The sequence below is a fragment of the Nomascus leucogenys genome, chromosome 8 (genome assembly GCF_006542625.1).
Source record: "Nomascus leucogenys isolate Asia chromosome 8, Asia_NLE_v1, whole genome shotgun sequence".
NCBI lineage: Eukaryota > Metazoa > Chordata > Mammalia > Primates > Hylobatidae > Nomascus > Nomascus leucogenys.
Window position 1 is genome coordinate 53,809,038 of NC_044388.1, and position 21,335 is coordinate 53,830,372.

Consider the following 21,335-nt stretch of genomic DNA (forward strand, 5'->3'; position numbering starts at 1 on the left):
TACTGTGGGGATAAACACAATCTGCTAAGTTATTTTTCTTGTATCATTGTTTTTTCAAGCTTCATTCCTGTATTTTAGGCTGGAAGCAGTGTCTTCATGAAATGGCCATGTTGTTATGTCCATGAACAAAATGAAGTAATGTCAGTAGGCAAAATTTATGCCAGGTTTTAAAATTGTGATTCTTAATTGGTATAATTCAAGAGTTGGATATTACTGGGTGATTCTCAGAAATAAAGACTTGATAGTCACCTAAGTATGGCAAATCATGGTCCGAAAAAGTTTGAGTTTTCTTTACTGGAGAGTGTCTCCAAGCTAGGAAGAAGTAGCTCTGTTTGAGGGAGGGAGTGTGCAGTATTTTCCAGACTTCTTTGACCAGAGAATCCCTTCATGAAAAGATTTCTTCTATGGATCCTGTCCCAAGAAGGACACATGGGGACATGCCCATCCATTGGCTGCTGGGATTGACAGTAAACTAGGAGGCTGATAGAAATGTTTTCTGGGGAAGTAGGGACAAACTACAGTAAGATTCTCTTTAAAAATTTTGTGGCCAGGCACGGTGGCTCACACCTGTAATCCCAGCACTTTGGGAGGCCGAGGCGGGCCCATCACGAGGTCAGGAGATCGAGACCATCCTGGCTAACATGGTGAAACCCCATCTCTACTAAAAGAAATAAAAAAAAATTAGCCGGGCATGGGGGCGGGCACCGGTAGTCCCAGCTACTCGGGAGGCTGAGGCAGGAGAATGCCGTGAACCCGGGAGATGGAGCTTGCAGTGAGCTGAAATTGTGCCACCGCACTCCAGCCTGGGCGACAGAGCCAGACTCCATCTCAAAGAAAAAAAAAAAAAATTTACTTTGAGGCATGCCTTCGATACAAAGGGAAGTAGCTGATACTAACATAAGTAATTCAGAACATCCATTTATCATTTTAGATTATTTGTCTGTGGAGCCCTGGAAACTGAGGGCTCGTGGGCTTCAAAGGCATTAGGAAGAAAAAAGCTCTCAGATTCCATTATATGTATTTGATACTTCATTTAGTAGAATCAGCCTTCCCTCTTTTCTTCCATCCCTGAAGCAAACCTTTAAGTATCTGTGTGGTAGGAACTATACCCATGTGCTATGGATGTAGAGGTGGTTTCTGCCTTTGGGGGACTTCGAGTCCAGTGGTAGAGGCTGATGGGTAAGCTGCTCTGTCCAAGGTGCTATGGTAACAGTTGAAGAAGGAAATGGTTCCCTGAGAGCTTGTGTAAAGCTTCATACTTGGATGTGACGCTTGAGCTGACAGATGAAGTCTGAATAGTTTAGACGACAGGGGCTGAGGGAAGAGAAGGTTTTTAAAGTACATTTTATTGTGTATATTTAAGGTATGCAACATGATGTTATAAGATATATATATATAGTAATATGGTTACTCCAGGGGAACGAATTAACATAGCCATCATCTCACTTAGTCACCCATTTCCCCCGCTGTGTCATGACCAGCTGTTGGCTACTCATTTGCTTGTGCAGAGATGCAGGGAGTGAGAGGCAGCACTGTGTGTCTGGGAAGACTGACGCATGGATCTCTGGATTACACCATGAAACATGTTAGTTAGGTGGAGGAGGTTGGAACCTACATAGGGTCAGTTCCAGAAGGGCTACGAATGCAAAATCAAAGACCTTACATCTCATCCTTCTGGTAGTAGTGAGGCATTGAAATATTTAAAGTAGGAAAATAATGTGACCAGATTGATATTTGGGAATCTGGCATTACTGTGGAGTGTGAGTGGAAGAAATGCAAGTTCAAAGACAAGGAGGACAGGCGAATTGTCTAGGCTCTAAATGATGAGGGCAGGAGCTGAAGCAGCAGTAGCAGTGGGCAGAGAGGGGGCCAGATTGTGTGCCTTTTAAGAGTTATCACCAGGCTTTGTGTGCAAGGGGACCACCTTCTTGGCATGAGGAAAAGGTCATGGATTGAAGGAGCAGATTAGTTCTGATTGTAGCTTTCCTAAGCATAATTGACACACAGAACCTTTGAGCAATACTCTGCCACTGGTACACCCTCCAGAGAATTGTAGGTGAATTCCACAGCATGCTTTTTACCCCCATTCTCTACCTTAAGCTGCCTAAATCATAATCACTAGTATAACCTCTTCCTCATCATGGAGATATTTTTAAAGAACATTATCCAGAGAAGTGCAATCTGTTAGGTGAAGGCTCTTGCTACCTAAGAAGGCAAAATGTACAAATGCTACTCATCGTCCCTACCTTATCCTCAATAAATGTTTATTGTGTTTTTGACCCACATTTGGTTGAAAACAATCCATGTAGAAGTGAACCTGTGTAGTTTATTGAGGATAAAACAAATGTTTACTGAGGATAAGGTAGGGAGGCTGAGTAGCATTTGTAAGAAAGGTGGGTGCTTGGCAAGTGAAGATGAACAAGGCACAACTGCCCTCAAGGATTGAATTGTTTGATGAGGGACACAGTCTCACAAATAGCCCCATAAGCAGATGTGTTATCATGCTTGGAGGCAAGTGGCCTTCAGAATCAGGGAGGTTATCCCAGAAGAATTACCTTGAAGAGATGTTCTTTTACCTTCATCTTGAAGAATGCATAGGCCTTCGCTAGGACAATAGGAAGGCAGGGCCTTCTAGGCAGATGGGATAGCACATTCAAAGATACAGAGTTTTGAAAGATCCAGAATGTTTATTTGAGGACAGAGAATGGCAGTGTGGTTGGGGTAGCCTAGGGGACAATGAGAGTGCTGGTGGGAGGTAGATCCAGAGAAGCCTGGAGTGTGAGGCTTTGTACGCAAAGCTAAAGGAGTGTGGACTCCGTGCTGTTGTTATTGCAGCCAGTAGAGACGTATTTGGGAAGGGAAGGCGATGAGAGAGTGGAAGAAGGGAGTCCGCCTCTTCATGTATTGTATACACTTATTTTATAGGTCATGCATTTATTTGGGGTGTGAGTGTGCCTGTGAGTGTGTACACTCTCCCTCCCACCACTTTCATGCCTGTTTTTCTGTATCCTTTAAGTTTTTTAATGCAAATACAAATGGTTTTCTTTCTTCTTATTTTCTTTCTTCTTAAAAACAAAAGCAGCACACATGTTTTACTGTTTTTTTTTTCATTTACAGTATATTTTAGACATGTTTGAATGTTAGAAAGCATTCCCATTTCTATTCACAGCTGCATGGTATTGCATTGTGTGTATGAACCATAATGTATTTAATCAGTGCTCCCTTGATGGGCATTTTGTGTGTTTCCCTCTTTTGCTATTAAAAACAATGTTTCAGTGAATAACTATGTACATGTGTCACATTTTGCATGCGAGTACATCTATAGGATTTATTTCTTGAAGTGGAATTGCTAAATCACACAGTGTATGCATTTATAATTCTTATAGACATCATGCCTATTAAGTAGACCTGGGGTGAAGCAGTCATATCTGGTATGTGGATTGAATGAGGGTAAGCAGTGAGCAAAATGGAGGATGGGGCTAAGTTAGCCTTGGTGACTCATGATGCCATTTCACAAGATGGAGACAGAGAAGCTATGTAGGTTGCATCCAAGCTTTCGAACTCTTAAGTCTGAAGTGTCTATAAGACATCTAGGTAGGAATATCTAGGAGATAGTTGCATATGAAAGACTGGAGAGTGTAAGAGAGCTCGGTAAGAGATTTTGAATTCATCAGTGAAGTTAAAAGTCACTGGCCGGGTGCCGTGGCTCATGCCTGTAATCCCAGCATTTTGGGAGACCGAGGCGGGGAGATAACTTGAGGTCAGGAGTTCCAGACCAAACTGGCCAACATGGTGAAACCCCGTCTTTACTAAAAATGCAAAAATTAGCTGGGTGTGTTGGTGGGCACCTGCAACCCCACCTACTCGGGAGGCTGAGGCAGGAGAATCGCTTGAACCTGGGAGGCAGAGGTTGCAGTGAGCCAAGACTGTGCCACTGCACTCCAGCCCAGCTGACAGAGTGAGTAAGACTCCATTTCAAAAAAAAAAAAAAGAAAAGAAAACTCATAGACTTAAGATTATATATATATATGAAAATTATCATAAAGAAGAGAAAGGCCAAAAAGTATAAGGTTTCAGAAAAATAAACATTCTCCTGGGTTCCTTTATCTATTAAATTTACTAGAATTCATTGGCATAAGGCAAAAGTTCTCATGTGGTTCAGGTCTTTATTTGACTTATTCATTCATTGTTCATGCATTCATTCATTTCGATATTTGCTGAATACCTGGTGGTACAGATTGCATATCTCTTATGTTAAATGCTTGGGACAAGAAATGTTTTAGGTTTTGGATTTGGCGTTTTGGAATATTTGCATTATACTTACTGATTTAGCATTCTTAATCTGAAAACTCGAAATCAGAAATGTTCCAATGAGCATTTCCTTTGAGCATCATGTGGGCCCTCAAAAAGTTTTGGATTTTGGAGCATTTAAGATTTCAGGTTTTTCAGATTTGAGATACTCAAGCTGTACCAGTTAATGATGAAAATACGGTCATCCCTTGGTATACATGTGGGATTGATTCCAGGACCCCTGAATATACCAAAATCTGCACATACTCAAGTCCTGCAGTTCCCCGAGGAACCTGTGTATATGAAAAGTTGGCCCTCTGTATACATGGTTTTGCATCCTGCAAAATACTGTATTTTTGACCCACAGTTGGTTAAAAACAATCCATGTAGAAGTGAACCTGTGTAGTTCCAATCTTTGTTGTTCAACGGTCAACTGTATGAGGCTACAGATGGCCCCTGCCCTCCTGCAGCTCACAGTCAGGTGGGAAATATGGTCAGGTAAACGTGTAATGTCAGTATGTACTGACACCTGCTGTGAGGAGAGCAGTATATTCCACTGTGGGAAGAGTAGGAGGTGGCATCTAGTGTGACTTGGGGAAGCTTTCAGAAAGGCCTCCTACTCTGAGATGTCAGGAATGAGTAAGGGTTGGTGGTAACAGGGAGTGGGGAAGGGGAAGTGTGATGTGGGCTGCAGGGGCAAACTAGTTTGGTAAGGGGCCAAGTGGTAGGCATTTGGGTTTGGGCCGGCCTTGGTATCCTGCTCCAGCTCCCCAATGCTGTTGTAGTGTGAAGGTCGCGGTGGCCATCGGTGAAGTGTGGCCGGGTTCCAATAACTCCTTATTTATGGATACTTAAAATTTCCCCTGATTTCCATGCATCATGAATAGTATTCTTCTTTTGATGTTTTTCAACCATTTAAAAAAGTAAAATTCATTCCTAGCTTGTAGGCCATACAAAAACCAGAGGGTTAGGGAGCCAGCCTTGGCGTGCAGGAGGTAGTGTGCTGCCTGTTAGTCCAGGCACAAGGAACAGCCTGTTCAAAGGTTGAGGAGAGAAGCACACAGGGGCTTCTCTGAGAACCTCTTCTTAGGGGTGTCCTTGCCTCCAGGGTTTCCCTCCTCCAGTCTGCCCTACGTGGAATCCCTGGATACATCGCCTTGGGTATCTCTTTCATTATTGCTGTGCCTCTCTGGAAAATCTTCCGTGATTCTCCCTGAAGGTATTCAGGGTTCTCCCCTCATTTTCTGCTTTGTTTGCCTCAGCTTCCTTTCATGAAGATTTGGGAAAAATCCTGCTCCACTGACAGGAATCTAGTATTTTAGATACGATTGGAGGTGCTGTAAACACTTCAGGGTTCTCTAGGCCACTGCTCATCCGTATGTATGCACACATAGTTTGCTTTCATTCTGAACTTTTTGTATATTTCCTGGAAAAGTTACTTTGGGATTAATTTACATATAAAAGTCCTATATTTTCATCTTATTTTTATCCTGCCACTTCAGGTATAGGGAAATAAATGAAAAAGGCTTCAAATATTGACTTCTAAGGCTTTATTACCTCAGACAGCTTCATTAGGTTTGTGGAAATCTAGTGTGCTTTGAAGGAATTAATCTAGCCTTACTTGCAATCTGTATGTGTTTACATAGAATGAACAAACATTGCATTACGTTTCATGAAAATTCAATTATTCTTGTCTCCAGGAAACATGTTCTGCTGAGTATTTAATTCTCAAGTATGTCAAGGTGATGGTTCTTGAACTGTCATAAGAATTGGGGAGCTGGGGCTCACTGCTCATTTCCATAATTAATGGAGAAATAGCCAGTGGAGACTTTTTATCACTAAGGTCCTCATGTAACCCATGTCTGAGGTTACAGGGGACATTGGGGACATCAGTCTCATTGGCATAAGGCTAATATAAAATCCTCTCTAGATTTTTGTTAGAATGAAGAGAAGTAACATCAAGGATGATACTCTACATAATTAATACTTTCTTTTGGAGTTTATTATGCATATGTATGGTTTATTCAACAGGCATTTTTTGAGATTCTGCTGTTAATGAGGTACAGCAAGAGATGGAAAGGTAACAATCAGCTGGTATTAGTGTCTGTTGTGATTGGTTGGACCGTATTTAACTGGCAAGGATCAGTTTAAATGCTTTTATTCTTGAAACATTCCTTGCAAAATCCAACAACTCATTTCCCATTGTATTGTTATTGCAATGAAGTGATTATTTTTTGGAAACACCTGTCACATATCATCACCATGTCTTTTATAGTTACACGATAGTTACTAAACTTATCCTTTTCTTCCACAAGAGTCTAACCTCCTTGAAGGTAGGACCGTGCTTAATTCCTATTGGTTAGTGGCTGCACTATTATACTGAAGAAACGGTAAGTCCGGTTTCAGCAGGCCGAGATGTGGAGGAGATGGTTTGGGGTCCAGAGTGGCCTAAGGGAATTATTTGAATCAGGCTAAGAGCATGAGTTTACTTGGAGTCTTTGAGGAGTGAGGTGTAGGTGGGTGTAGCACAGTACTAGGAGTTGAGAACGGATCAGAAATGTAGCTTGGGGGCTACACCGGGACGCACAGAGGCCATACTTAAGGGTTTGGAATGGGGCATCATTGAAAGTTTCTAAACAGAAATCACGTGGTGAGGTCCACATGGCCTTTTGGGGCCTTCCTGCCCTGGCCTTTGCCTGCCTCCTCGCTTTCTCTCCCACTCTTGCCTGTGGGTACTCCATGCTCCAAGGAGCTCTTGAATGTGCCATGCGCACTCTGTTGAGCATTTCCCAAAGGGACCCTAGGCAGTCCTCATGCTCATTTTTCAAACCGTGCCATGGTTTGCACAATTCACTAGCTGTTTAAGGAAAGAGGCCGGGTCTCTTTATTTCTTTGTCACCAGGGCTTCACGCACACCTAACCTTTAGTGGGTACTTAGTAGATATTTATTGAATGTTTGGATGGGTGAATGCATTTTGGCACAAAACCTTCACTTACGGACTGGAAGATAGATGGGATGGAGCAGAGATGGGAGGCAGTGAGACCGAGCAGGAGCGTCATACCTGGGAGAGAAGCTTTGAGCCTGTGAAGTATAGCTGTAGCAGTAGAAATTCAAGGGGGGAAATAGATTCTGGAGACCTGGGCAAGTAGAACTGACAGGACCCAGTGATCAGCGGATAAAATGGATGCTATGAAGGGCTAAGGGAAGTGGAAAAGTTGAAGACAGGCACCTGAAGCCTGCCTAATCATATCACTAGATGTTTTGCAGGGTGTGCGGTGGGCGAAAGTGGGGGTACGGGATGGGAGTGGAAACTGTTCTGTGTAGGTCTGAAAAACTTCACTACCAAAGGTTGCACAGCATAGTAAATTGTGGAGCACTAAAGCATCCTTCGTTCAACTATTCAATTTATTTACGAATTTAACTGCAACATAGTTCTATAAAGGATATGAGATAGTGACATCTGTAGATACAGATACATCTGGAGAAAACAAAAACCAAGGGGCAAAAGGTAAAGGGAAAATAAGAATATGAAAATAACAGAGCTAGGGTAAGGTTGCACGAAGAAATATACATTTCTCTCAGTTGCCACAAAAAAGCATAGATTTGGATTTCAGCTGCCTAATGGTAAAAGGAAGGAGGGAAACATAATAAATTAATACTATCTACAGTGTCTGCAAGATAAAAACATGCTCATTCTTTTTCAGAGAAAGCACAATATTCTTGACAGAGAAAGCTGAGAAAAAATTTCCCCTCATCTGTGAGGCGGAATGTGTTCCAAACAATTGAATTTCAAAATGAGCTTTCTGACATTCCTTAGTCTCTTCTTACTAGTATAATAGGATTTGATTTGCTCTGTTTAACATATGATGAAGTTAATTGTGAAAGATCTCTAGAATCCAAATCTGCAAATTATTTCCAAAACCCTGTTTTTTCTCTTTTACACCAATCGTTCTATTGGTGAGTCAATACTTGTAGCTGTTGTGTGTGTGGCAGGTTGCCAGGTGCCCCAGATGGTACCAAGGTATGTAGGAATTTTTGAAGGAGCTCACAGTTCCAGTGGGTAGTCTAGGCATAAACACATGGAAAGTATGTTAAATGCAAGAGTTGAATAATGAGAAACCGTACAGGAGAGCCCACGGAGCCTTGCCTGATTTACTGCTATGTACCTGCTTAGACATCAGGTGGGGTCTGTGAATTCAAAAGATGACAAGACCAGTGTGGGCTGGAGGAGCCGAGGGAGGTTTAACAAGGAGGGATGCTTTTTCTTTTAATAATAGCATCAATATTATTATTATTATTGTTTAGCTTATACACTAAATTAAAAAATTGATTATTTTGACAAATCTTGAATTTTAGTACAATCTTTAGAAACATCATGTCCCTGGTTTGTTTGTTTTTTTCAAAGCAGTATGCCTAGTAATTTTATCAGTGCCATTTGGGGTTACTAAGTTCTCCCTCCATTGTTTTTTTTTTTTTTAGACCCATGGACATACCTTTCTGCTGTCGCTTGTGAATGTTGTCAAATAATCCTTACATCCTAATTTACATTTGCTTATTTCAAACTGCTTGTACTGTTCTGAAAATGTCAACACTTGTTTTTTAAAATTTATTTATTTAGAGATGGAGTCTCGCTCTGTCGCCCAGGCTGGAGTGCAGTGGCGTGATCTTGGCTCACTGCAACCTCCATCTCCCAGGTTCAAGCGATTCTCCTGCCTCAGCCTCCCCCAGAGTAGCTGGGATGCATGCGACAGGTACATGCGACCATGCCCCGCTAATTTTTTGTATTTTTAGTAGATATGGGGTTTCACCGTGTTAGCCAGGATGGTCTCAATCTCCTGACCTCGTGACCCACCCACCTCAGCCTCTCAGAGTGCTGGGATTGCAGGCGTGAGCCACTGAGCCTGGCCTTGTTTTTTAAGGAATAATCTTTTAACAGTTAACTCTCGGTCCTGATAATCTCTGTATAATCTTTGGATTCTCATTGCTCTGAGGGTAAAGGTCCAAGTCCGTGAATGTGTCCTCCGAGGCAGTGCCTACTCTGCTTTGCTCTGACCAGCTCTCTGACCATGTGGACCCGCCTTCACCGTCATTCCAGCTGAGCAAGCCTTTTGGTTCTCCCTTCCTTTGCTGGGACTGCCTGGGCACATCTGATGACCCTGTGACCCACTCCAGTAGCACCTGCATATCTCCTTCACAGCAGGCATCACCACTGTAGTAAACCAATTGTGATTATGTCTTTATTTAATGTCATTGATTCTAGTTTCCCCTTCCCAAGACTGCAAGTGCCCTGAGGGCAAGGACCTTGTTGGTCGTAGACTGCTGACCCACCAGCATCTAGCACGATACCTGGCACAGAGCGGGTGGTCACGTGTACTTGATTTTGATGTCATTGTGAGGAGATTTCCTTTTCCGGTTTTCATTCAAAACCGTCTTGTTTATTGCTCATTTGTTTCTTACCCTGCAGATGGTTACCAAGCAGCTTTTTGATTTTTAAATCTTTGCAGAAGATTCCAAAAAGCCCCTCCAAAGATGACACAAGCCTGTATTTTATTGCCTTTCAAAATATATACACTTTTATTGCCAAGGGAAAATTTTTGAAGCTTGGGTATGTGTTAGTCTCCAGGGAACCAGCAGGGAAGGCCAGATTGTGAGAGTGTTAGTGGAGTAATGTCTGATGTAGTTTACTGAGCAATTTCAAAGCAGAGTAATGGAGGTAATCTCAGAAATTCTAAGCAGCAGCGTTGTAAATGCACAGAGAGAGAGTGTTGCTTTCATTTCATTGACCTGAAATCAGCTTGTTTCCCCTATCCTACTTCTAATTTGTTTTTATTACCTTAATATTCTGTGTCATGGAGGTTCTAAACATCTTTAGAATAAAATTCTTTGGAGATCTATAAACTGCTGCTTTCTAATTTCATTGCTCTTAATTATAGGTCATTGAAAATGCAAAAAACAGAAGTAATGTAGGATAGTAGAAAGAGCTTTATACTCAGCATCAGGAGGCCTGGACAATAGTTTTTTAACTAGCTGATTACTGCCTGGCTGACTGTTTGCCCTAGAGGAACCCTTTGACGTCTCTGAGCCTCAATTTCTCATCTATAAAAGGAAACTATTAGAAATGGTATTTAAGATTATTTATTATCTCAGTTTATACTCCCTCCATGCATCAGGCTTCATTTGTTCACCTAACAAACAAGGCTGGGCACGGTGGCTTATGCCTGTAATCCCAGTACTGTGGGAGGCCACGTCAAGCAAATTGCTTGAGCCCAGGAGTACAAGACCAGCCAGGGAAACGTGGTGAAACCCAGTCTCTCCAAAATTACAAAAATTAGCCAGGCACGGTAGCGTGCATCTGTATTTCAGCTGCTTGGAGGGCTGAGGCAGGAGGATTGCTTAAGCCCGGAGGTCGAGGCTGCAGTGAGCTGTGATTGTGCCACTCCATTCCAGCCTGGGTCACAGAGCAAGACCCTGTCTCAAAAAAACCAAAAAGCAAAAAAATAAACAAATATTTATTGTATGCCTACTATGTGCCAGGTACTCTCCCAGGTGCTTGAGATACAGCAGAGTGCAAACAAAGCAGTGTTCTTGTCCTCCTACAGCTTGCATTCACGCAGCATTTGAAGGGCTTACTATTTAGTCCCAATTTATGAAAGGTTCTGTGTGATTAAAGGCTGTGGCTGGAGAATATGTTGAGTAAAGAGATGGGCAGGGTTGGCCAGGCACGGTGGCTCACGCCTGTAATCCCAACACTTTGGGAGGCTGAGGCAGGCAGATCACGAGGTCAGGAGTTTGAGACCAGCCTGGTCAACGTGGTGAAACCCCATCTCTACTAAAAGCACAAAAAATTAGCCAGGCATGGTGGTGCGCGCCTGTAAGCCCAGCCTCAGGAGGCTGAGGCAGGAGAATCGCTTGAACCTGGGAGGCGGAGGTTGCAGTGAGCCGAGATAGCGTTGTTGCACTCCAGCCTGGGCGACAGAGTGAGACTCCATCTCAAAAAAGAAAAAAAAAAAAAAGAGAGAGATGGGCAGGGTCATTAGCAGGCAGGATTGAAAAGATTGAAAAATGAGGCTCCATCTTACCTTGGCTGCTGAAAATGGCTCCCCCAGGGCATTGCTCATGGCCCCCCGAACGGTCCACAGGAGGAAAGGATATTCCTGTCCCTAGCCCTGTCCAGCTACCAAAACAACAGCAGGGAAAGGGAGGCCGAGGGTAGCCCACTTACCTGCCTTGGTAAGGGTCCCCCCTGCTGTTGGATTTAGCTTCCAGGTGTGTCATTTCAAATGGCCCCTGATCCTCTACCGTGTGCAAGACAAAAGTACAAACACTTGCTTGTCCAGCCAGGCCCCGAGCCACCCTCCTCCCTTTCCCCTACATATGTCCAAGTCAGTGGGCAAGCTGGCAGCCCGGCGTCTCCAGCACATGGGGTGCACCCTGTCTCATCTGCAGGCCATTGTGTTGTGTGTTCACAGTTCAGAAGCTGACTCACTGTCTCTGCCTGCCAACATCCTCCACCACCCCCACCTCCCAACCCTATGGCCAGGGGGCATGGGTATTGAATGGCAGTGCCATCAGAGCTTGCCAGCACCCACCCATCCAATTCTCGGCCACTAGGATCAGAGATTATTTCTTCCTCCCTGAATCTCTCAGTCCCTGCTGCACCATCCACAGCTGCGGGGGAAGGGCTGGCCAACGTTTTTGATCTTGTTTTCCGTGCCTATCACAATGCCTGTCACATACCAGATCCCCTGAAATTGTTGAGCAGACTGTTATCATAATCTCCTGTGATATTTGCCACATTTTACCTTTTGGCATGGTTATTTTAGAATATTTTTAAACTTTCTAGGTCTGAGCTCTTTGATAGCAGGGCCTGGGTTTTATTTATTTTTTAATCTCCTAAAGCACCTGGTTCTTGGACTCCATGAATATTTAATAGCCTGAAATAAACAGAATTTAGTTCCTGGATAGTTGAATTTGAGAGGTGGAAATAAACATAGGGTTTTTATTTCTGTTTCTCTCAGGGGAAACTGAGTCAAAGAAAAATAAGTAACTCACAAGCTGATGTGTCAACCAAGGCTACAAATCCAGAGAGAAATTCAGCAATACAAGAACATTGTAATATTAGAAAGCTTCCAGATCTCTCCACTCAGGAGAATTTCCTACCTGTCACACACAGATCTGTCATACACATTATGCTTTGTTTGCTGAAAACCTCCTGAAGCTGAATGGGTTTACTTTGGCATCAGCGGAGGCCATGACTGAGGGCGGAGATGAGACATTGGATCGCTCTTGTGTGGCTTCCGCATGGCCGTCGTGGTTCCTCTGCCCAGCCCTCTCCTGCAAGGGACTCGATCAGCTCCAGGGCGCAGCTTGTGCGTCTGCTCCCACGGCCAAGTCCCCTTGGCTCCCTTCCCCTTGGCTCTGGTTTGGCCTGACTCTGCCTTCTGCTCCTCAGGTCTGTCTAGGTTTAGTCCTATGTAATCATTTGAAGCAAAGCCTGCCCATGACTGGAAATGCAGTCCTGGCTTGGCAGAAAAGGGGTTTGTGCAAGAGCCGGCTGTACCTGTGTCTGAAACACCTGAGGCCCTCCCAGGTCTAGGGATGCAAGAATCCTGGGTTGGCAAAGCTGGCCTTCCTGCCAGGGCTGAGGAGCACTGGAGCCCTAGAAGGGGACTGCTGTCTAGTCCCTTGGCCAGCCAGAGTAAGGGCCTCTGTAGTCAAACATGAATTCACAAATGGGAAGAGCAGGAGGTGACTCAGATCCACCTCCCCCATAACTGCTAATAATAGTGAATTATTAAGAGCATAAAATCAGGATCTTGTTTCCCACATAGAGATCAGGCCCATCAGCCCTGAGCAGTTATATAATCCACCTCGTACACGTGGATAGTATTGAGACTGGCACTTCCAAGCAGAAGCCTGCTAAATAAGGACATGTTTATTGTTTCCTCTACCTCATCAAAATGTCTGTTTCTTATTCCTAAGAATGGCAGGGAGTAAAGGATTCTTTATTTCCCTTGATATTTTTCATTTCAAGAATCAACATGGGCAGGTTTACAGTGTTCACAAACATGCTGGTAGCAATTTAATTGCAGGAAGAATGAAATTTTGCTCAGGCAAGTGCAAATTTGTCTGTTGTGGTGAGAAGGGCCATCCATGCCTGTATAAATGGTGCCATTGTACCCTGAAGATACATTTTAACAAGGATGGTGGTAGTAATTTTTATTCTTTTGTTCTCTCAGATGCATTCCATTAAAATTAAAGCATGAAATATATTAATTTGACGAAATGGATTTGTTTCCACTTGATGTGTTGCTTTGTGAAACTTTAACATTGTCTCATAATGTTCAACAGAACTGGTGACACTGGTCCATGTGGCGGGCATGGAGGGAAACATGATTCCTCTGAGAGCAGTCTAATAATCCGTTTCTTGGAACTGCATTACTTCCAAGAAAAACAAATTAGTTTAATATATTTCTAGAAATGGAAACTCTTGGATACATCAGAAACAAATTTGAATTTAGGCAATCTAATTAACCTTTAGCTCAAAATGTTGGTATTTTCACAACTCTTTTGGACAGAGATTGTTGTTAATGGTGCTTCAAACTTTTTTTTCAGATCTTTTATCTCTAAAAAGCAATTTATGATTTTTTTTTGACTGTAGTATACTGGGATGGCTTTTTGATGTGATTTTCTTATATTACTCTGGCTCCACTTTTGTGGGAACTTCTTTCCTTTTCTCTTTTGTGCTCTTGGCTCACAGTGACCCAGCCACCTTTGTGGGCGGTGGTGGAATGTGCTCCGGTTGCCTGCTGCCCATGTTGGTGTGCCCAGAGCGGGAGGGACATCATTTTGACCACAGCACTTTGGCCTTAGAATGATGCAGAGACTCCATGTCACTGCCTGTTCCTCTTTCTTTACTCTTTTAAAGAAAGACTTCTTTCTATTAAAGTTTACTCACTTTCTAGCTTAAGGAGTCAAATCATTCTGCAAGGTTTAGTACCAAGCCCCAGCGGTCTCCTATACGCCTTTCCCTCTTCCCTGACTCCCTCCACCTTCCTATTTCTTCCTCCCTAGAGGCTTCCAGTTTCAACTCTTTTGACATCTGAGTCTTTGGAATCGTTCTCTGTATCTCTAAGTAACATGTTCATATTTCTGCTCCTTGATTTCTTTCCGTTTTAAATATTCTCCTTTGACCATGCAATGTGAAATATGAGGACTTAGCCATGTCTTCCCTACCGTAACCCCAAACCAACCAAATGGCAGCCTTTTCATTCGTCCAACTTCTCTGCAGTTAGAGCATGTTTTGGGATAGATCGGTGCTCTGTATTAGGTTATTTTGACTGATGCAATCCACAGGTAAAATATTTAGTAAACTGTAATTACCTTTTCTCTTTCACATAACTTTTTCTTCAGTCTTTTTTTGTCTGCTTAGTTTTCTGTATGCTTTTCAGTAATGCAAACGCACACTCTCTACAAATTGCCTGTACTGACTCTCAATACATTCACATACATTGCTCTTTTTGTTTGATCTTTTGGAGATGTCTGTCCCAGAACCTCTGACCTGCCCCTGCCTAGGCAGGCTGTTCTTTTATCATATAGGTGTACTGTTTCCTGTGTCTTCCTGTGTATTATGTTTTTCAGGGGTTCAGTTGGAGGGCCAGAAACCACACTAGCTATTTTAAACAGAAAGAGATTTAAAAGAGAGATTAGGTGCTTTCTAAATTATTGGAAAGGCTGGAGGAGTGGGCTTGAGACTAGGTTTCCAGCAATGCCCCAGAACCACACAGCTGCCCTGGCCTGCCGGGGGTGTTGCTTTATCTGCCACATTAGGATGGGAGGGAGTCAGGAGGCCGCCTCTGTGACTATTCACTTCAAGAACATTCTGCTGTAGCTGCAGTCCAAGGATCAGAACCTTACATTGCAGCTACTGCCTCTTGATACCCATGAAGCTGGTGACTGACTACTGAAGTACTTCTAGAACAATCCAGTAGCCCTCTACATGCCGGCCAGGAGAAAGAGCCAAGCTGCAGAACGATGGCCTCCACCTTCACTTCTCAAGTCTTACTTGAGTACATCTAATTGGAGAAACCGAAATTACTCAAGGAACTCAGTTGCAGGAAGGAACAGTTATAGGAGTTCCTTTACTCAAGGAACTCCAGGAAGGCCAGGAAATGTGGTGTTTAACTTTGTAGGTTCTGTAGTACAGAAAGGCAGGTGGGAATGGAAATGAATGCTGAGTGCCATTCCACCGTGCACACTACACCAGAGCTGTGTGTGTGTGTGTGTGTGTGTGTGTTTATGGGCTTGTTTTGATGGACTGAGACATTTTAATGTCTTTTTTTGTTTGTTTGTTTTGAGTCACGGCATCACTCTGTCATTTAAGTTGGAATGCAGTGTCGCAATCCCAGCTCACTGGAACCTTTGCCTCCCAGGCTCAAGCAATCCTCCCACCTCAGCCTCCCGAGTAGCTGGGACTACTGGCATGCACCACCACGCCTGGCTAATTTTTTGTATTTTTAATAGAGACAGAGTTTCACTACCTTGCCTAGGCTGGTCTTGAATACCTGAGCTCAGATGATCCACCCACCTTGGCCTCCCAAAGTGCGGAGATTACAGCCATGAGCCACCACGCCTGGCCCAGACATTTTAATTTCTGATCATTTATTTGTAGCCAGTTTTTCTCCCTGGGACTTAAAATTTTTTTAATACCTTATTGAGGAAAACTTTAGGTAATTATTCAAGGATTATTTAGTAAATTTATAGAGTTTTCCAGCCACCATCACAATCAACCCCAAAAAGTTTCCTCATGCCCATGTGCAGCCAGTCCTGACTCCCAGCCCCAGGCAGCCACCTGTTCTACTTCCTTTTTTTGAGAGAGGGTCTCACTGCTGTTGCCCAGACAGGAGTGCAGTGGCGCGATCCACTATTCTACTTTCTGTCTCTATAGATTTGTCTTTTCTTGACATTTTTGGTAAATGGAATCATACAATATCTAGTCTTTGGCATATGGCTTTTTTCACTTAGCATAGTGTTTGCGGTTCATCTTGTTAGCATGTCTCAGTAGTTTGTTCTTTACTATTGTTGAATGGTATTGTACACATTTTATTTATCCATTTACCAGTCAGTGGGCATTTACATCCTTTACAGTTTTTGTCTGTAATGAATAAAGATGCTATAAACAGTCACATACAGGTCTTTATGTGGCCATATGATTTCATTTCTTTGGGGTAGGCACCCAGGAGTAGAATTGCTGGGTTGTATGGTAAGCTTATGATTGACTTTTAAAGAAACTGCTGAACTTTTTCTAAAGTGACTGTACATGAGCAATATGTGAGGGTTCTAGTTTCTCTACATCTTCACCAACACTTTGTATTATCTGACTTCTTGAAAATAGTCGTCCCAGCGAGTTTGTATCTCATTAGTTTTACTTTACATTTTCCTCTTGAATAATCATGTTAAGCATCTTTTCATATGCTTAGTAGCCATTTGTATATATTTTCTGATTAAATGCCTATTCAAATATTGTGCCCATTTTTAATTGGATTGTCTTATTATTCAGTTGTAAGAGTTCTTTACATATTCTAGATATAAGATCTTTATTATATGTGTGATTGCTTATATTTTCTTCTGGTCTGTGGCTTGTCTTTTTATTTTCTTAGTGGTATCTTTTGAAATTTTAAATTTTAATGAAATCTAATTCATCCTTTTTTTATGGATTATGATTTTTGTGTTGTACCTAAGAACAATTTGACTAACCCGAGTCACATAGATTCTCCCATATATTTTCTTCTAGAAGTTTATTATTTTATCTCCTGCATTGTGGTATATTTTCCATTTTGATGTAAATTTTGTATATGACATAAGGAAAGGTTCTAAATTCATCTTTTTGAATGTGTATATCCATTTGTTTAGAACCATTTGTTGAGAAAATTAGTGCTTCCCCATTGAATTGCCTTGGTATCTTTGTTGAAAGTCTGTATATAGTACTGTGCAGTCTTGACTATTGAAGCTTTAGAATCTATTTAAAATTGGTTAGTGTTAAGTTCTCAAACTGTTCTTTTCTCAAAATTCTTCTGGCTATTCTACTGCCTTTGTATTAGAATACCAATTTTGTCAATCTCACAAAAATGTCTGTTGGAATTTTGATAGGAATTTCATCGAATCTTTAGATCATTTAGAGAAAATCGCCATCTCAATAGTATTGAGTTAGGATGGAATTTATATTTATATCAGAGCTTGGCAAACTTTTTTCTGAAAGGGCTAGGTAGTGAAGAATTATTTTCATAAGCCCTGCAGTCTCTGCCACAGCTACTCAACTCTGCTATTGTGGTGAGAAAGTAGTGTGGACAATGAGCTGTGTTCCGGTAACTATTTACGAAAGCTGGAGGCCAGACCCTGGGCCTCTGACTTGATCGTCTTTAATTCCTTTCAGCAGTGTTTTATAGTTTTTAGAGTACAAGTCTTGCACTTATTTAATGAAATTTATTTCTAAGTATTTTATTCTTCTTAACGATATTGTGAATGGGACTGCTTTTTAAATTTCATTTTCAGATTGTTTATTCCTAGTACATACAATATGATTGATTTTCATATGACGATCTTGTATCCTGTGGCTTTGCTAAAGTTGTTTATTAGTTCTAGAAGGTTTCCAGGAACCTTTTCTTTGTCCTTGTGGGTTCTGAAACCTCACATTGTGTACCTTGGTGTGGATCTACTTTCATCCGTTGCATGGGCCGACTTTCTTGTCATCTGTAAAAAAACTAACAGTAAAATTCCTTTTTTCAGTTTAGGGCATTTGTTTTGTGGCCTTGTCTTTGTAAGGAAAAGAAAGAAAGAGAAAGAGCATGGTTATGTTATTATGCCTGTACTGAAACTATCATAGGAAAAATTTTCAACAACAATAGGTGTGTTAAAACTTTAATAATACAAATTATCTGTAGGTTTCATTTCTTATGCCTGTGGCATAAATATATCAACAGCATTATGAGCAGATTTGTTTTCTTAAAAAAAAAAAAACTGGGATTAAAGCACAGAGCACATGCCATTTTTCTGTTGCCTTGTGCATGAAAACTGCTTGGTGGATTCTGCATAGTTAGTCCCTTAACAGCATGTTTCAACCCTGCATTTCTTTCATTTTCCTTTTGGTTTACATTACTGATTTCCTCTCTCCCCTTCCCCCCGTAATAGCCAGTTGGGAAAGGCCTTGTTAAAGTGAAGGAATGGAAGAGTCTCTACTAAGGTAATGTAGTCGTGCTAATAACTTCAGGCACAGGAGGTTTCATAAGGGGTTGTTCTAGTGTCGGGATTCATGGCAGGTGCTGTGGAGTGGACCACGATTCCACCTCTGGACTTAAGTATGTACATTTGGTTGCACTTCTCCGTCTTATTTTTTTATTAACCAGTTTATTCATTTCTAAGCAGCATTTATTGAACACCTGCTGTGTGCTGTTTCCTAGAAATGCAAAGGAAAGTTAGTCCCTGTTAAGGGGCCAGCATTACATTTTGGATAGACAGAAAGAGTTTCTTGTGTTGCCACCCAGCTGAGTTTGAGGAACAGGCTGTGACTCAGCAGAGCAGCTGGCTTGATCAGCAGCTGGTTCCACCATATGTGCAGGCTTCACACTCCCACAATGGACAATCCTGACCTTGACTGGCCCTCGGGCCAGTGTCCTCCAAGTCCATCAGAGCAGTCTGGGTGGAGTCATTGGGAATCTTGGGCTGTCTTCTAGCTTATTCCAGGTCTTCTTCACTATTGGGGATATGTTGGGGGAGAAAGAGCTGCTCCCGAGTCAGGCCTTGCTGAACCTATAAGATTGCTTTGTCACTTTTTCCCTTCTCTGTTTTGAACACTCTCCTTACCTTTACTCAATTGCCAGGGATGAGAACATTCCTTAGTAGTGTTTAGGTTTTCCTCAACCTATTAGATACCTATTTTCCTCTTTCATTTATAAGCTCTTATAGTACTGGGACCACATATAGTGTTTTCCTATAACTGTGAAATCAGCAGCAGGCCAGCATTCCTTACCTTTTTATAATACATGAAAATTTTCAAACCGCAAACCAGAGAAAAGTATCTCTTATAGAGTTCAGAAAGAAAGAAAGGAGAGGAGAGGAGAGGGGAGGGGAGGGGAGGGGAGAGGAAGGGAGGGGAGGGGAGAGAAAAAAGAAAAGAAAAGAAAAAGAAAATAAAGAAATTGGCCTCCTTGGAGAGGTCAACAACTTACTCATGAAATCACAACATGAAAATAACAAAATGAACATCTTTCTACAAAGAGGATGAATTATCTTTTCAAGTGTCCTTGAAGAGAACAACTAGAAGAGTCACGCAGGCAGCAGCATGGGGGCCTTAGATTAGATATAACGAAGACCCTCTAGCTGCTGGAGAGTGCGGAAGCTTGAACTGAGTTATGAAGAGTATGTTAGAGTTTTGAAATTGACTGAGGAGATTTTCATTTCTTGGAGGCATTTTAAATACAGTCCTCTTGAAAGGAATAGATACGTGGAACATCCTTGGAAAAGTCCATTTTAATCTCAAGTACTAGTCAAATCTATTTAAAAGCAAAAAGAGGAGAAAAAAATCTGCTTTTAATAGTTAATTTTTGTGTAGTTGTATTAGGATGCAAACTGAACTAGTGCTCTTCATCTTCAACAACTGTCTGTTAAGCCTACATCATTTGAAAAAGTAAAAACAATGAGAATTCTGAGAGCACGGTTAGCAAGGTGCTAACCTTGGTTGGTGATGTGTATACTTTTTGTTTCTTCATTTTATGTTAATACTAGTTTAAAGTTAACTTAGTCTGGACACTATACTAGTCTTATCTGCGTATTATAGTTTACTTGCTATTTTGCTCATTGGCTTCTAACTAAAACTAGACCAGCTTAGCACCTTGCTTCAGACTACATCTCCAATCGATTTTCTGTTCTGACTTTTTAAAGACCCCCTGGTCTTCCCATTTGTCTGTTTCATCCCCATTAACACTGATGGACACACCTCTTAATTCTCAACCCAGTGTTACCTTCTATAGCCATGTCACTCTAAGTACTCTTGTGAAAACCAGTCCTGTAACCTTTGGTATTTGTCAGAAATTATTTGATAAGCACTAGGAGATATCTTTTTTCTTTCAATAAATGGGGGCATTAAAAGTCCATTCATTGGTAGTTTTTTTTTAATGTAAGCATCATTAGCTTTTTTATTTATTCAATTTTAACTTATAAAGACCTCTTCATAGCCATACTTTTTTTGAAAAAAAGAATTTTTTTCAGAAATTTTTTATCAACCTCTGTCTGGATTCTTCCCATGTCTATAATGCTTCCACTGTAGGAGAATCAATTTTATCCTTATTTTTAACATACCTCAATAACTGTGGTGAGTGGCCCTTAGCAGGACAGACCTGCCTCTTTTTTCTGATCTTTGCAGGCTTCTGAAGCTCATTTCTCACACACAACACCTGTGTAGTTCCTTCTTTTCAACAGCGGTGGGTAATGCGCAGCTCTCTGAATGCTCCTTCTCTCTTTGCCGTGGTAACTTTACACATGCCACTCCTGGCTGTAGTCCCTTCCCCATTCCCTTAATTTCTACTCATCCTTAAAGATTTAATTTGCTTCTCATCTGCAAAGTCTTCACAGATCCTGCCTCTGCCCCTCCTTTTCCATTCCTATCCCCAACTCCAGGCCAACATGAAACCTTTGTTTGTATTTCTGAAATGCTCTGTGTACCTCTCTCCAGTGCCATTGTCATGCCTGTGTGATTTCTGAGTATCCTTCCTGTTTCCCCCACTAGATGTTGAGCTCCTTAAAGGCAAGAGCCATGTCTTAGTCAACTGTATATTGCCAGGCTTAGCTCTGAAAACATAATAAATGTTTAGTGGAAGAAGATAAGGAAATATGTTCTATACCTCATTGGAGGTTCTGTTTGTTTGTTGTTCCCTAGGCTTGTTTCAGTTTCACATCAACTCAGAGGATGTGAGACTTCATAATGGTCCTGATGGCACCCACCCATCCACTGAGAACTCATTCTCAGGCATGCTGGCAAAGTGACTCAGTG

The 21,335-nt window shown here is 41.9% G+C and overlaps 1 protein-coding gene and 1 long non-coding RNA gene across 2 annotated transcripts in view; one reads left to right on the top strand and one right to left on the bottom strand.

Annotated features, from left to right (window-relative positions):
- The window catches only part of FARS2 (phenylalanyl-tRNA synthetase 2, mitochondrial), a 512,610-nt gene that overhangs the window by 195,958 nt on the left and 295,317 nt on the right, over positions 1–21,335 (top strand). The gene's annotated exons all lie outside the window — the stretch shown is intronic.
- LOC105740293 lies at positions 7,062–12,632 on the bottom strand. The gene is made up of 3 exons (XR_001116336.2): positions 12,452–12,632; positions 11,514–11,586; positions 7,062–7,352 (listed from the first exon to the last, which is right to left on the bottom strand). It is a non-coding gene; the product is annotated as an uncharacterized LOC105740293 (long non-coding RNA).